The sequence below is a fragment of the Lolium rigidum genome, chromosome 6, assembly GCF_022539505.1.
Source record: "Lolium rigidum isolate FL_2022 chromosome 6, APGP_CSIRO_Lrig_0.1, whole genome shotgun sequence".
In the NCBI taxonomy this organism is placed as follows: domain Eukaryota; kingdom Viridiplantae; phylum Streptophyta; class Magnoliopsida; order Poales; family Poaceae; genus Lolium; species Lolium rigidum.
In genome coordinates this window covers 107297709-107314708 of record NC_061513.1, presented here as the reverse complement: position 1 = coordinate 107314708, position 17000 = coordinate 107297709, and the positions used below count along the sequence as shown (strand labels likewise).

Genomic DNA, 17000 nt, shown 5'->3' with positions numbered 1-17000 from the left:
ATTTTAATCATGCTGTTTACTATAATCACTACTGCTGTTTTTGTTTCTCTGCTGCTGTTATTTCACTCTCGCTACTTGCTATAAAGCTGCTTACTTCGATAAACTCTTGCGAGCAAGTCTATTTCCAGGTGCAGCTGAATTGACAACTCCGTTGTTAAGGCTTTCAAGTATTCTTTGTCTCCCCTTGTGTCGAATCAATAAATTGGGTTTTACTTCCCGCGAAGAATGTTGCGATCCCCTATACTTGTGGATCATCAAGACTATTTTCTGGCGCCGTTGCCGGGGAGCATAGCTTTATTTGGAAGTTCACTTGGATTGATATTGTTCGCTGCAAATTCTTCATCATGGGTAAACCTCGCGATACTAAAGTCGCCATATTACCATCCACTACAAGAAAAGGTACAACTCTGAATACCTCTGCTGCTCTTGATTCACCATCTGTGATAGATAAACTTGTTTCACCACCACATGCTTCAAATGTTGGTACTTCTGCTGAATCTGAAAATTCCTCTTATAATTTTGATGATGCTTCTGATGTGCTTGATAATGATGGTTCGTTAGGATCTTTTCTAGATGCGACAATTGCTAGGTCTAGACAAATTGAAAATACTGAAACTCCTAATGAAAATCTTTGCTACACCTGTTAATTCACCTAAGTCTGTTGAATACTCTAGTGATGATCCTGATGAGGATTATGTGGAACTTGATGATGATTTCATTGATAAATGCAATGCTACTACTGATGCAAGAAAAATTAAAAAGCTTCTTGCACAACATACTGTTAGATATAAACTGTCTCCTGATCCTAAATTTGCCACATGTCCTATAAACATTAAGGATAAGGATTATGATTTTTCTCTTGATTTATCTCATATATCTATTGTTGAGAAAACACCTTTTTGTGGTACTTGAAAAAGAAAGTGCTTTGTAGAACACATGATTGAGCTATCTACTACGAGTAGCTTGTTTTTCGATGATGTTAAGAAGCGTACTTATTTCGTTGCTAAAATTTTCCCTTTCTCATTAAAGGATGATGCTAAAACTTGGTATAATAGTTTGCCACCTGATTCTATTAATAGTCCAAAAGAATTTCTTGATGTTTTCTTCCGGAAATACTTTCTTGCTTGTGCTCAACATATTGCTTTGCAGAGAATTTATAACTTTGATCAGGAAGATGGAGAGAAATTGCTCGAGGCTTGGGCTAGATTTTGCTCTCTTATTAGAGCTCGGCTCTGACCATGATTTGGAAAAGCATGATTTACTTGATATATTTTATAGTGGACTAACCATTGAGTCCAGGGCATACCTGGATAGTTGTGCTCAGGTTGTGTTTTCGGGAAAAGAACTCCAGGACGACGTCGAAGAATTATTGGCGAGAATAGGCCGGAATCATGATGATTGGTCTACACCGAACCAACCCAGACACCAATATTGAAGAAGAGGGGTATGATTAAATTAAATGATGAAGATATGAGGAAGCCAAGAAATCTCTTAAAGAGAAGGGTATTAAATCCGAAGATGTGAAGAATTTACCTCCCATAGAAGATTTATGTAAGATCACTCCCCCTTCATCCATGATTGAGGTACACTCTCTTGAACGCTTTACTGGAGAAGATATTCCGTATTCAAAACCTCCTGCTCAATGCTTAGATGAGTTTGATAATTATATTGGTAAGCAAAATAATTTTAATATGAGAGTAGAGAATCATTTAATGGAAAATTCTCGAGCTATTAGTGAATTGCATGGTATTGTGGAGAGAACCTCCAATGATGTTAAGATGCTTGTTAAACACTTTCATATGGTTCAAACTCAAATTGATCAACTCACTAAAGTACAAAATGACTTGTTGAAAAATAATTCTAAAGGAAAACATGCTTATGAAGTACTCCCTCCGTTCTTTTTTAATTGACTCAAATTTAGTACAAAGTTGTACTAAATCTGAGTCAATTAAAAGAGAACGGAGGGAGTAACAACTAGAGGCGGTGTTTCTACCCAGGATCCTCTATATCCTGAAGGGCATCCCAAAAGAGTTGAACAAGATTCTCAACGAACTGAAACTAGTGCTCCATCTAAGAAAAAGAAAAAGAAACATAAAACTGTTGTAGAATCCTCCAGAGCTCGTTAATGATCCTAATAGTATTTCTATTTCTGATGCTGAAACTGAAAGTGGTAAATGAACATGATAAAGATAATGATAAGAATGATGCTTCTAATAAAGAAGAGGTTGAAGATGAACCTGAAAAGCATGCTAAAAATAAAAAAGTATACTAAAGAAGATTTTATTGCTAAGAAACATGGTAATGAAAGAGAACCTTGGGTTCAAAAGCAAATGCCTTTTCCTGCTAAGAAACTAAAATCAAAGGAAGAAGAACACTATAATAAATTTTGTGATTGGATGAAACCTTTATTCCCTGCAAATCCCTTTGACTGATGCTATTAAATTGCCTCCTTATTCAAAGTATATGAAAGATATTGTCTCTAACAAAAGGAAAATTCCAAATGAGGAGATTTCCACTATGCTTGCTAATTATTCTTTCAATGGTAAGGTTCCAAAGAAGCTTGGCGACCCAGGTATACCAACTATTCCTTGTTCTATTAAGAATAATTATGTTAGAACTGCTCTATGTGATTTGGGAGCGGGTGTTAGTGTTATGCCTTTTTCTCTTTATAAGAGACTTTATTTAGATAAGTTGATACCGACTGATATATCTTTGCAAATGGCTGATAAATCTCATTGCTATTCCTGTTGGTATATGTGAGGATGTTCCTGTTCAAGTTACTAATAACTGCTTAATATTAACTGATTTTGTTGTGTTGGAAATGCCTGAAGATGATAATATGTCTATTATTCTTGGGAGACCTTTTCTCAACACCGCAGGGGCTGTTATTGATTGTAATAAAGGAAAAGTTACTTTCAATGTTGATGACAAGGAGCATACTGTTTATTTTCCCAAGAGGATTGAGAAAGCATGTGGAGTTAATACAATTTCTAATGTGAGAACTATCAAAGTGGGAACCATTGATTGTCCTATATATGAGCCTGAACAAGGATATCAAAATATTATGATTGGATCAATGTCAATACAATTCAAGGTAACATGATTGATTTGAGGTTTAATTCTTATTATGTTATGTAAAGTTTATTTGGTGGCAAGACACTTGATCACCCTTGTTAACAAATTCATTTTATATGCATAGAGGAACTAAACAACATCTCTTTCTTCCTCCACTTGATCTATTTGCTGTAGCACTTTTGTTTTGCAAAGTTCTTTAGTTAATTAGAGATTTCAAAATCTTTTTCTGCCCAGTAATAATAAATTTAACACCCAAAAATGCTCATGGGCACCATGGGATTGAACTCCACTTAGGCCAAAAGCCTAAGCTTGGGGGGAGGTATACCGGCATCACTCATTCTTTGCATATTATGGTTGCTGGATACTTGTACATACTTGTTTGGTTTCTTAGAGTGGTTTTCTAATAAGAGGAAGATGATATTTAGGGAAGTGCTGCCTGAAAACAGATTCTGGACTGTTACTAAAAAAATTCGTGTGCACAGCCAGAACGTCATTTTGAGCTGCCAATTTTTTTGCATGTTCCCCAGGTTGTTATCTAACTTTCATTAGTTGAACACTTTTCGAGCTGAGCAGCGGAAGAATTTCTTAAAAATTGATTACTTATCTTGCTGTCAAGTTTTGGCAGATTTCTGCCATCTTGCTTTTCTGTGTTTCTTTTAGTTTTCATTTTCTTGTTTTTGCTTTGGTTCTTTCCTAAAACACAAAAAGACCAAAAATATTTCTGTTGTTTCTCTTCACCATTTGTTTATTTTGGTTTCTTGCGTTGATTTTGCTTTGTGTGCTATCGTTGGTTTGCTTGTTTCCTTTTGTTCTTGTTTCTAATTCGAAAACACCAAAAATATTTGTTGTTCTTATTTGGTTTTGTAAAGTTCATTATGAGTTCAATGGTCTTCGGTGGCCGGAGCGTGGTTTTCATTTAATATTATTCAAGCTACACAAGTGAAAAGGCAATAATGACGATCTACGACAATCCGATTGTGGTGAGAGGCTGGTATGAACTCTATTTGTTTTCATTTTTGTACATATACTCATCTATGTGAGCATGCTTAGTTGGTTCATGTGAGGTATATGTCATTTAAGAAAGTCTAGTAGTTCATGATCTCTCATGATCAGCTCCAATTTATTAATATGAGTAGCATGTCATAAATATTTGCTTGCATTGTTTTATTCATAGATAGGTATGACATTGTGGTATCCTCCTCTGAATAATTCATTTGAATCAACTTGGCACATGCTCACGCATGCATATGACTGAACAAATGTCAATTAAGCCTCGATGATTTACTTCACCTCAGAGTTCTTGTATCACTTTTATGCCTCCGTTAATTTATTTTGTCGCAAGCATGATTATGACGATTCATTGCTCTCTTGATTGTCGCTTTCCAGTCTATTGCTAGCCTTCACTTGTACTGAGCGGGAACGCTGCTCGTGCTTCCAAACCCCTGAAAACCAAGTTATTCCAAAGTGTCCACCATAAATACCTATGCATGGCATTGATGGCGTGTAACTCACACGTTCGTTGGGAACCCCAAGAGGAAGGTATGATGCGCACAGCAGCAAGTTTTCCCTCAGAAAGAAACCAAGGTTTATCGAACCAGGAGGAGCCAAGAAGCACGTTGAAGGTTGATGGCGGCGGGATGTAGTGCGGCGCAACACCGGGGATTCCGGCGCCAACGTGGAATCTGCACAACACAACCAAAGTACTTTGCCCCAACGAAGCAGTGAGGTTGTCAATCTCACCGGCTTGCTGTAACAAAGGATTAACCGTATTGTGTGGAAGATGATTGTTTGCAGAGAAAACAGTAAAAACAAGTATTGCAGCAGATTTGTATTTCAGTATAAAAGAATGGACCGGGATCCACAGTTCACTAGAGGTGTCTCTCCCATAAGATAAAAGCATGTTGGGTGAACAAATTACAGTCGGGCAATTGACAAATAGAGAGGGCATAACAATGCACATACATGTCATGATAAGTACGAGTGAGATTTAATTGGGAATTACGACAAAGTACATAGACCGCCATCCAACTGCATCTATGCCTAAAAAGTCCACCTTCAGGTTATCATCCGAACCCCTTCCGGTATTAAGTTGCAAAGCAACAGACAATTGCATTAAGTATGGTGCGTAATGTAATCAACAACTACATCCTTAGACATAGCATCAATGTTTTATCCCTAGTGGCAACGAGCACAACACAACCTTAGAACTTTACGTCACTGTCCCAGGTATCAATGCAAGCATGTACCCACTATCGAGCATAAATACTCCCTCTTGGAGTTAAGAGCAAAAACTTGGCCAGAGCCTCTACTAATAACGGAGAGCATGCAAGATCATAAACAACACATAGGTAATAACTTGATAATTAACATAACATGGTATTCTCTATCCATCGGATCCCGTCAAACACAACATATAGCATTACTGATAGATGATCTTGATCATGTTAGGCAGCTCACAAGATCCAACAATGAAGCACAATGAGGAGAAGACAACCATCTAGCTACTGCTATGGACCCATAGTCCAGGGGTGAACTACTCACTCATCACTCCGGAGGCGACCATGGCGGTGAAGAGTCCTCCGGGAGATGAATCCCCTCTCCGGCAGGGTGCCGGAGGAGATCTCCAGAATCCCCCGAGATGGGATTGGCGGCGGCGGCGTCTCTGGAAGGTTTTCCGTATCGTGGTTCTTCGTATTGGGGTTTTCGCGACGGAGGCTTTAAGTAGGCGGAAGGGCAACGTGGGGGGCCACACGAGGGCCCCACACCACAGGTCGGCGCGGCCAAGGCCTGGGCCGCGCCGCCCTATGGTGGCGGCCCCTCGTGGCCCCACTTCGACTCCTCTTCGGTCTTCCGGAAGCTTCGTGGCAAAATAGGACCCTGGGCGTTGATTTCGTCCAATTCCGAGAATATTTCGTTACTAGGATTTACGAAACCAAAAACAGCGAGAAAACATCAACCGGCTCTTCGGCATCTTGTTAATAGGTTAGTTCCGGAAAATGCACGAATATGACATAAAGTGTGCATAAAACATGTAGGTATCATCAATAATATGGCATGGAACATAAGAAATTATCGATACGTCGGAGACGTATCAGCATCCCCAAGCTTAGTTACGCTCGTCCCGAGCGAGTAAAACGATAACAAAGATAATTTCTGAAGTGACATGCCATCATAACCTTGATCATACTATTTGTAAACATATGTAATGAATGCAGCGATCAAAACAATGGTAATGACATGAGTAAACAAGTGAATCATAAAGCAAAGACTTTTCATGAATAGTACTTCAAGACAAGCATCAATAAGTCTTGCATAAGAGTTAACTCATAAAGCAATAAATCAAAGTAAAGGTATTGAAGCAACACAAAGGAAGATTAAGTTTCAGCGGTTGCTTTCAACTTGTAACATGTATATCTCATGGATAATTGTCAACATAGAGTAATATAACAAGTGCAATATGCAAGTATGTAGGAATCAATGCACAGTTCACACAAGTGTTTGCTTCTTGAGATGGAGAGAGATAGGTGAACTGACTCAACATAAAAGTAAAAAGAATGATCCTTCAAAGAGGAAAGCATCGATTGCTATATTTGTGCTAGAGCTTTTATTTTGAAAACATGAAACGATTTTGTCAACGGTAGTAATAAAGCATATGAGTTATGAAAATTATATCTTACAAGTTGCAAGTCTCATGCATAGTATACTAATAGTGCCCGCACCTTGTCCTAATTAGCTTGGACTACCGGATCATTGCAATACACATGTTTTAACCAAGTGTCACAATGGGGTACCTCCATGCCGCCTGTACAAAGGTCTAAGGAGAAAGCTCACATTTTGGATTTCTCGCTTTTGATTATTCTCAACTTAGACATCCATACCGGGACAACATGGACAACAGATAATGGACTCCTCTTAAATGCATAAGCACGTGGCAACAATTATTATTCTCATATGAGATTGAGGATATATGTCCAAAACTGAAACTTCCACCATGAATCATGGCTTTAGTTAGCGGCCCAATGTTCTTCTCTAACAATATGCATGCTCCAACCATTAAGGTGGTAGATCTCTCTTACTTCGGACAAGACGGACATGCATAGCAACTCACATGATATTCAACAAAGAATAGTTGATGGCGTCCTCAGAAGCATGGTTATCGCACAACAAGCAACTTAATAAGAGATAAAGTGCATAAGTACATATTCAATACCACAATAGTTTTTAAGCTATTTGTCCCATGAGCTATATATTGCAAAGGTGAATGATGGAATTTTAAAGGTAGCACTCAAGCAATTTACTTTGGAATGGCGGATAAATACCATGTAGTAGGTAGGTATGGTGGACACAAATGGCATAGTGGTTGGCTCAAGGATTTTGGATGCATGAGAAGTATTCCCTCTCGATACAAGGTTTAGGCTAGCAAGGTTATTTGAAACAAACACAAGGATGAACGGTGCAGCAAAACTCACATAAAAAGACATATTGTAAACATTATAAGACTCTACACCGTCTTCCTTGTTGTTCAAAACTCAATACTAGATGTTATCTAGACTCTAGAGAAACCAAATATGCAAACCAAATTAGCAAGCTCTAAGTGTTTCTTCATTAATGGGTGCAAAGTATATGATGCAAGAGCTTAAACATGAGCACAAAAATTGCCAAGTATCAAATTATCCAAGATATTTTAGAGTTACTACATGTAGCATTTTCCAATTCCAACCATATAACAATTTAACGAAGAAGAAACTTCGCCATGAATACTATGAGTAGAGCTTAAGGACATACTTGTCCATATGCTACAGCGGAGCGTGTCTCTCTCCCACAAAGTGAATGCTAGGATCCATTTTATTCAAACAAAACAAAAACAAAAACAAACCGACGCTCCAAGCAAAGTGCATAAGATGTGACGGAATAAAAATATAGTTTCAGGGGAGGAACCTGATAATGTTGTCGATGAAGAAGGGGTTGCCTTGAGCATCCCCAAGCTTAGACGCTTGAGTCTTCTTAGAATATGCAGGGGTGAACCACCGGGGCATCCCCAAGCTTAGAGCTTTCACTCTCCTTGATCATATTGCATCATACTCCTCTCTTGATCCTTGAAAACTTCCTCCACACCAAACTCGAAACAACTCATTAGAGGGTTAGTGCACAATAAAAATTAACATGTTCAGAGGTGACACAATCATTCTTAACACTTCTGGACATTGCATAAAGCTACTGGACATTAATGGATCAAAGAAATTCATCCAACATAGCAAAAGAGGCAATACGAAATAAAAGGCAGAATCTGTCAAAACAGAACAGTCCGTGAAGATGGATTTTATTAGGGCACCAGACTTGCTCAAATGAAAATGCCCAAATTGAATGAAAGTTGCGTACATATCTGAGGATCACTCACGTAAATTGGCTTAATTTTCTGAGTTACCTACAGAGAATTAGACCCAGATTCGTGACAGACAAAGAAATCTGTTTCTGCGCAGTAATCCAAATCTAGTATTTACTTTACTATCAAAGACTTTACTTGGCACAACAAAATATAAAACTAAGATAAGTAGAGGTTGCTACAGTAGTAAACAACTTCCAAGACTCAAATATAAAACAAAAATACTGTACTAAAAACATGGGTTGTCTCCCATAAGCGCTTTTCTTTAACGCCTTTCAGCTAGGCGTAGAAAGTGTATATCAAGTAACATCAAGAGATGAAGCATCAACATCATAATTTGTTCTAATAATAGAATCATAAGGTAACTTCATTCTCTTTCTAGGGAAGTGTTCCATACCTTTCTTGAGAGGAAATTGATATTTAATATTACCTTCCTTCATATCAATAGTAGCACCAACGGTTCGAAGAAAAGGTCTTCCCAATATAATGGGGCAAGATGCATTGCATTCAATATCCAAGACAACAAAATCAACGGGGACAAGGTTATTGTTAACCATAATATGAACATTATCAATTCTCCCAAAAGGTTTCTTTTTAGCATTATCAGCGAGATTAACATCCAGATAACAGTTTTTCAATGGTGGCAAGTCAAGCATATCATAGACTTTTGTAGGCATAACAGAAATACTTGCACCAAGATCACATAAAGCATTACAATCAAAATCATTGACCCTCATTTTAATGATGGGCTCCCAACCATCCTCTAGCTTTCTAGGAATAGAAGTTTCAAGTTTTAGTTTCTCTTCTCTAGCTTTTATGAGAGCATTTGTAATATGTTTTGTGAAAGCCAAGTTTACAGCGCTAGCATTGGGACTCTTAGCAAGTTTTTGTAAGAACTTTATAACTTCAGAGATGTGGCAATCATCAAAATCTAAATCATTACAATCTAAAGCAATGGGATTATCATCCCCAAGGTTGGAAAAAATTTCAGCAGCTTTATCACGAAGCGGTTTCGGCAGCTTTAGCAGTTTCGAGTAATTTTGCGCGCTTTGCACTAGGAGTAGAAACATTGCCAACACCAATTATTTTATTATTGATAGTAGGAGGTGCAGCAACATGTGAATCATTAGCATTGCTAGTGGTGGTAATAGTCCAAACTTTAGCTACATTTTTCTCTTTAGCTAGTTTTTCATTTTCTTCTCTATCCCACCTAGCACGCAGTTCAGCCATTAATCTTATATTCTCATTAATTCTAACTTGGATGGCATTTGCTGTAGTAACAATTTTATTTTCAGTATCCCTATTAGGCATAACTTTTGATTTCAAAAGATCAACATCAGAGGCAAGACTATCAACCTTAGAAGCGAGAATATCAATTTTATTGAGCTTTTCCTCAACAGATTTGTTAAAGGCAGTTTGTGTACTAATAAATTCTTTAAGCATAGCTTCAAGTCCAGGGGTGTGTTCCTATTATTGTTGTAAGAATTCCCATAAGAATTAGCATAACCGTTACCATTATTATAAGGATATGGCCTATAGTTATTACTAGAATTGTTCCGATAAGCATTGTTGTTGAAATTATTATTTTTAATGAAGTTTACATCAACATGTTCTTATTGGGCAACCAATGAAGCTAACGGAACATTATTAGGATCAACATTAAACCTATCATTCGCAAGCATAGACCTAATAGCATCAACCTTATCATTCAAGGAAGAGGATTCTTCAACAGAATTTACCTTCTTACCTTGTGGAGCTCTTTCCGTGTGCCATTCAGAGTAATTAACCATCATATTATCAAGGAGCTTTGTTGCTTCACCAAGAGTGATGGACATAAAGGTACCTCCAACAGCTGAATCCAATAAATTCCGCGAAGAAAAATTTAGTCCCGCATAGAAGGTTTGGATGATCATCCAAGTAGTCGACTCCATGGGTTGGGCAATTTTTAACCAAAGATTTCATTCTTTCCCAAGCTTGAGCAACATGTTCATTATCCAATTGTTTAAAATTCATTATGCTACTCCTCAAAGATATAATTTTAGCAGGGGATAATATCTACCAATAAAAGCATCCTTGCATTTAGTCCAGGAATCAATACTATTCTTAGGCGAGAGATAGCAACCAATCTTTAGCTCTTCCTCTTAATGAGAAAGGAAACAATTTCAATTTAATAATGTCACCATCTACATCTTTATACTTTTGCATTTCACGCAATTCAACAAAATTATTAAGATGGGCAGCAGCATCATCAGAACTAACACCAGAAAATTGCTCTCGCATAATAAGATTCAGTAAAGCAGGTTTAATTTCAAAGAATTATGCTGTAGTAGCAGGTGGAGCAATAGGTGTGCATAGGAAATCATTATTATTTGTGCTAGTGAAGTCACACAACTTAGTATTTTCAGGGGTGGCCATTTTAGCTGTAGTAAATAAAGCAAACTAGATAAAGTAAATGCAAGTAACTAATTTTTTTGTGTTTTTGATATACGATGCAAGACAAGAAATAAAGTAAAGCTAGCAACTAATTTTTTTGTGTTTTGATATAAGTGCAGCAAACAAAGTAGTAAATAAAATAAAGCAAGATAAAAACAAAGTAAAGAGGTTGAGAAGTGGAGACTCCCCTTGCAGCGTGTCTTGATCTCCCCGGCAACGGCGCCAGAAAATATGCTTGATGGCGTGTAATTCACACGTTCGTTGGGAACCCCAAGAGGAAGGTATGATGCGCACAGCAGCAAGTTTTCCCTCAGAAAGAAACCAAGGTTTATCGAACCAGGAGGAGCCAAGAAGCACGTTGAAGGTAGATGGCGGCGGGATGTAGTGCGGCGCAACACCAGGGATTCCGGCGCCAACGTGGAACCCGCACAACACAACCAAAGTACTTTGCCCCAACGAAACAAGTGAGGTTGTCAATCTCACCGGCTTGCTGTAACAAAGGATTAACCGTATTGTGTGGAAGATGATTGTTTGCAGAGAAAACAGTAAAAACAAGTATTGCAGCAGATTTGTATTTCAAGTATAAAAGAATGGACCGGGGTCCACAGTTCACTAGAGGTGTCTCTCCCATAAGATAAAAGCATGTTGGGTGAACAAATTACAGTCGGGCAATTGACAAATAGAAAGGGCATAACAATGCACATACATGTCATGATAAGTACAGTGAGATTTAATTGGGCATTACGACAAAGTACATAGACCGCCATCCAACTGCATCTATGCCTAAAAAGTCCACCTTCAGGTTATCATCCGAACCCCTTCCGAGCATTAAGTTGCAAAGCAACAGACAATTGCATTAAGTATGGTGCGTAATGTAATCAACAACTACATCCTTAGACATAGCATCAATGTTTTATCCCTAGTGGCAACAAGCACAACACAACCTTAGAACTTTCCGTCACTCGTCCCGGTATCAATGCGAGCATGAACCCACTATCGAGCATAAATACTCCCTCTTGGAGTTAAGAGCAAAAACTTGGCCGAGCCTCTACTAATAATGGAGAGCATGCAAGATCATAAACAACACATAGGTAATAACTTTATAATTAACATAACATGGTATTCTCTATCCATCGGATCCCGACAAACACAACATATAGCATTACGGATAGATGATCTTGATCATGTTAGGCAGCTCACAAGATCCAACAATGAAGCACAATGAGGAGAAGACAACCATCTAGCTACTGCTATGGACCCATAGTCCAGGGGTGAACTACTCACTCATCACTCCGGAGGCGACCATGGCGGTGAAGAGTCCTCCGGGAGATGAATCCCCTCTCCGGCAGGGTGCCGGAGGAGATCTCCAGAATCCCCCGAGATGGGATTGGCGGCGGCGGCGTCTCTGGAAGGTTTTCCGTATCGTGGTTCTTCGTATTGGGGTTTTCGCGACGGAGGCTTTAAGTAGGCGGAAGGGAAACGTGGGGGGGCACACGAGGGCCCCACGCCACGAGTCGGCGCGGCCAAGGCCCGGGCCGCGCCGCCTATGGTGGCGGCCCCTCGTGGCCCCACTTCGACTCCTCTTCGGTCTTCCGGAAGCTTCGTGGCAAAATAGGACCCTGGGCGTTGATTTCGTCCAATTCCGAGAATATTTCGTTACTAGGATTTCGAAACCAAAAACAGCAGAAAACAACGAATCGGCTCTTCGGCATCTTGTTAATAGGTTAGTTCCGGAAAATGCACGAATATGACATAAAGTGTGCATAAAACATGTAGGTATCATCAATAATATGGCATGGAACATAAGAAATTATCGATACGTCGGAGACGTATCAGGCATTTCAAACCATTCCAAGTAAATTCTCATGTGCTACCTTTAAAACCTTCAAAATGCTTCTCAATTTGTGTTTATGTTTTATAGCTCATGAGGAAGTATGTGGTGTTTATCTTTCAATCTTGTCATTTACTTCGGACGGACTTTCACCAATGGACTAGTGGCACGTCCGCTTATCCAATAATTTTTCAAAAAGAGCTGGCAACGGGGTTCCTAGCCCCAATTAATTAACTTTCATAAATTTACAAATAGTCACTCCTCCATGGTATGTGATTGTTGGTCGGCACCCGAGGATTCGGTTAGCCATGGCTTGAGAAAGCAAAGGTTGGGAGGAGTGTCATCTAAATAAAACTAAAACAAAGAGGCACTCCTTCATGGTATGAGATTGTTGGCAGGCACCCGAGGATTCGGTTAGCCATGGTTTGTGAAAGCAAGGTTGGAAGGAGTGCCACCCAAAAATAAAATTTCATGGGAGCCGCTCTTGAAAGTCTGGTTGATGAGGTAGTTAGAGTACCCATTACCATTCGTTGACAACAACAAACACCTCTCAAAATTATTTTACTCCTGTTTTACAAATGAAAAGCTCTAACACATGTTAATCCCTGCTTCCCTCTGCGAAGGGTCAATCTTTTACTTTTACATTGAGTCTCCATCCTTTCTTTGAGCACTTTCTTGAGAGCACAACTGCCATTCTTAGTATAATATGCTTGTCCCAAAATGTGATTAATGGTGATATAACTTTGATGCTTTTATCTTTGATAAATCTCCACTTCCATTCTTTCCATGAACCTCAAAGGTGCCCAAGCATTTATGTTTTGCTGTAAAAATATGGGCAAGTGAGATACCACTTTATCATATCCTTTTATGAACATTGCAATCCTGCTGATAGACATGATTCATGATGCTTATTATTAATTTGTTGGTACCTTTTCCATGATTGATATAGCTATTAGATGACTTTATTTGCATGTATCTTATTATGAATTGCTTAAGTACTTGCCATATCATGAGAATATTTACATCATATGAACAAATGTGTTCGTGAAAGTTCTTTTATCGCACTCAGTTGTTAACTGAATTGCTTGAGGACAAGCAATAAGCTAAGCTTTGGGGGAGTTGATACGTCCAAAACGTATCTACTTTCCCGAACACTTTTGCTATTGTTTTGCCTCTAATTTGTGTATTTTGGATGCAACTAACACGGACTAACGCTGTTTTCAGCAGAACTGCTCTGGTGTCTCGTTTTTGTGCAGAAATCCAACTTTCAAGAAAATCCTCGGAATTTATGCGAAAGGTCCTATTTTCCCAGAATACTGACGGAGCCAGAAGGGCAAGCCAGGTGGGGGCCCGAGGCCCCCACACACTAGGCCGGCGCGGCCCAGGAGGTAAAAACGCACGGGGGATAGAAGAAATCGCCAGAAGACATCCAGTACGCCGCCACCATCGCGAAACTCCATCTCGGGACCAGAAACTCCGTTCTGGCACTCCGCCGGGACGGGGAATTGGAAGAGATCACCGCCATCATCACCACCGACGCCTCTCCATCGACCAGCCATGTTTCCCCCCACTACAAGAAACTAAGCATGTAGAGACGCCCATTTAAATGGTTGCAGACGCCTTATTTCATCTCTACAGCATTATAGAGCCGCTTTCATAAAGCGTCTTTGAAGCGTCTCCTTATGCACCGTCACAAAGCATATAGAGACGTTGTGCCATGCGTGTCTAGAAAAATATGAGACGCTCATAATGCATCCCTACAAGCCTAGAGACGCTTTTATATATGAATCATTATAACGTCTCAACAATCTCTATGAACGCTCTATTACGTCTCAAGTAATATAGAGATTTAGTTTAGTTGCTTCAGGTTAGTGACGTAAGGCTCATTTTTCTTTGCTTTTTTATAAACGACGTAAGGCTCAATTTTCTTTGTTTTTTTTATAAACATTGTTTGCCTGATGAAGACGCCATCAATGTTCATCACATACTATACACTACAGATATTCCACCGATGAAGCATTTTCATATGCAAAATTAGATTGAGAAGACACTGAAACAAAATCACTTGGAAAGACGAAGTTGACGAAAGCTTCAAGCATCCATAAGGTGCAAATACACTTGGAAAAAATATACGAGCTTACATACATTTTCAGACTTTTTCTATCTCTAAATAGTACGAACTATCTAAGAAATTTCAACATGTGAGATCCAATATCTTCTCCCCGGCTGCCGCACTTATAGATATCATTTATTTTCCTCCAACAAGCTGCAAGTTCCATTTAGAAAATATATTAATTAATCCAACAAAATTCGCTCAGAAAAATTTAACAAACAAACTTCACGTAATGAAATTTCAGAGTGTTGACTAATGGCACATACATAAATAATTTTCAGAAAGAAATTAAAAACAATGAGATAGTACTTACTGAATCTGTTATAATCTTTGAGTGTATGTACTAATTGTTTCTTCTGCAATAGAATCAGCATGACCAATGCAAGCTGCAGAAAAAGAAACGAGAAAAGAAATTTGATTTTAGTAAGTACCCCTACCTCGTGGTGGAGCAATAAAAGGATATAAGTTTGAAACACCGGACCTGCAAAAGAACAAATAGCCCGGAGCCATGAATATGTTACATTGCCACATTTCAGGTTTCTGTCTTAAGATAAGATGGGCTCATATAGAAATACAAGTATGCACACACATACCTGCAGTAGGCAGGTTAATTTACTGTACCCATACAGGACAAATGATCCTTCTTTCCTCTTCTTCATATCACCTAACACACTAATCAGATTTCTAAGAGCAAGAAGGCCTCTTCTCAGATGTAAAATGTGAGGCCATCTCTTTTTCCGTAGATATCGTGAAAATAGCATGACCACAACTGCAAATAAATAATACCCATTACGATAAATAAAGGCATGTTTTACAAATACATACCAAAATTAGTGGCCAATTGTGTCTATTTTAGAGCGATTCATTGTCCAAAACAATAGCTCTTCTGAACTTTGCACTTGAATATGTAAGCATCTGCATACAAACATCATGAAAGTAGTTCGTGGTCCCAATTCAAAACCTATAACCAACAAATTGCGTATATAGCAACACGATAGGTCGAAACAAAATATAGAGACCGTACTATATACAACATGATCAGAGCCAATTTCCTGGCAACCATACAGTTATCATATATCCATGAACTGTCCTACTTTTTTTTACAGGAATAGATAATTGGCAGCTGCATTTTTTTATGACCGATAAGTACTCTCGCAGTACCTTTGATCCTTATTACTATTCTGGATATCGAATAAGACAAATAGCTAGGACCCGTTCAGTCATCGACAACATAGTATCATGCATAAGTCAATAAGATTTTCCCCATCGATTACCTTGAATCCAGATTGTAGCAGAACTGAAGAAAACATTCAAATCTTAGTAAATAAATCGGAAAAAGTTAATGGATATTGTAAACGAGAACATGATCAAAACAGTCTGAACTTTGTGCATGCTGACGAAATTGGTGACATTTACTCCATGAATTCCACTGCTGATTCAGTTTTAATCCTTCTGCAAAAATAAAAAGCAATTTCCACGGATACAGGACAATAGAAACACACTTTTCCACATACTCACAGTCACAGAATGAAAGCAACACATCTAAGGATAGGGGAGAAGGAACCAAAGCACTAATTGGCAGCATACAGGTAAAAATAAGTCATGTAGACCTCATACGGTAGATGATGTGAAGCCAGCGAAGGTTGCTTACCATCTTATCACTTGATGGGAGATGGAGAAGACCAATTCTGGTCGGTGTCTTATACCGCCATTTGTCTTGGGAGACGAATTCCTTGCGTGCCAGGGGAAGAGGACCCCGGGGAGGGATGAAGGCGGAAGGGGGCTGGTATTCGAGAGGGCAAAGGAATAGTTCACCGGAGAGCAAGACCGCGGTGGACTCTACTGGCGGCGGCGCTAGGTTTTTCTGCCTGTATTGGGAGGTTCCCAAGTCTAGGTTTTTCTGCCTGTATTGGGACGTTCCCAAGTCAGATACGTGAGAGAAGGGAGATTGGAGAAAGAGACCTGGGTTGTGGGTATTGTGGGCCTTTGGGGTTTCGTGGGATTATTTTATTTTATTTTATTTTACATATATATTGAGCGGGGGATTTGCCTGGAAATGGGACGCTACATAGAGTGTCTCAAAACAGCGTCTTTAGATCATGTTGGTTCTAACTATAGAGACGAAATTAAAAGCGTCAATTGGAAGACGTCTCTACATGACTATT

At 39.0% G+C, this 17000-nt stretch overlaps 1 long non-coding RNA gene across 2 annotated transcripts; it reads right to left on the bottom strand.

Annotated features, from left to right (window-relative positions):
• Positions 1-14862: 14862 nt before the first annotated feature.
• On the bottom strand, positions 14863-16720 carry LOC124667937. 2 transcript variants are annotated; one of them, XR_006991492.1, is made up of 4 exons: positions 16487-16720; positions 15429-15604; positions 15149-15316; positions 14863-14988 (listed from the first exon to the last, which is right to left on the bottom strand). It is a non-coding gene; the product is annotated as an uncharacterized LOC124667937 (long non-coding RNA). The 2 variants fall into 2 exon arrangements; XR_006991491.1 differs by having other exon boundaries at positions 15429-16720.
• Between the last annotated feature and the right edge of the window lie 280 nt (positions 16721-17000).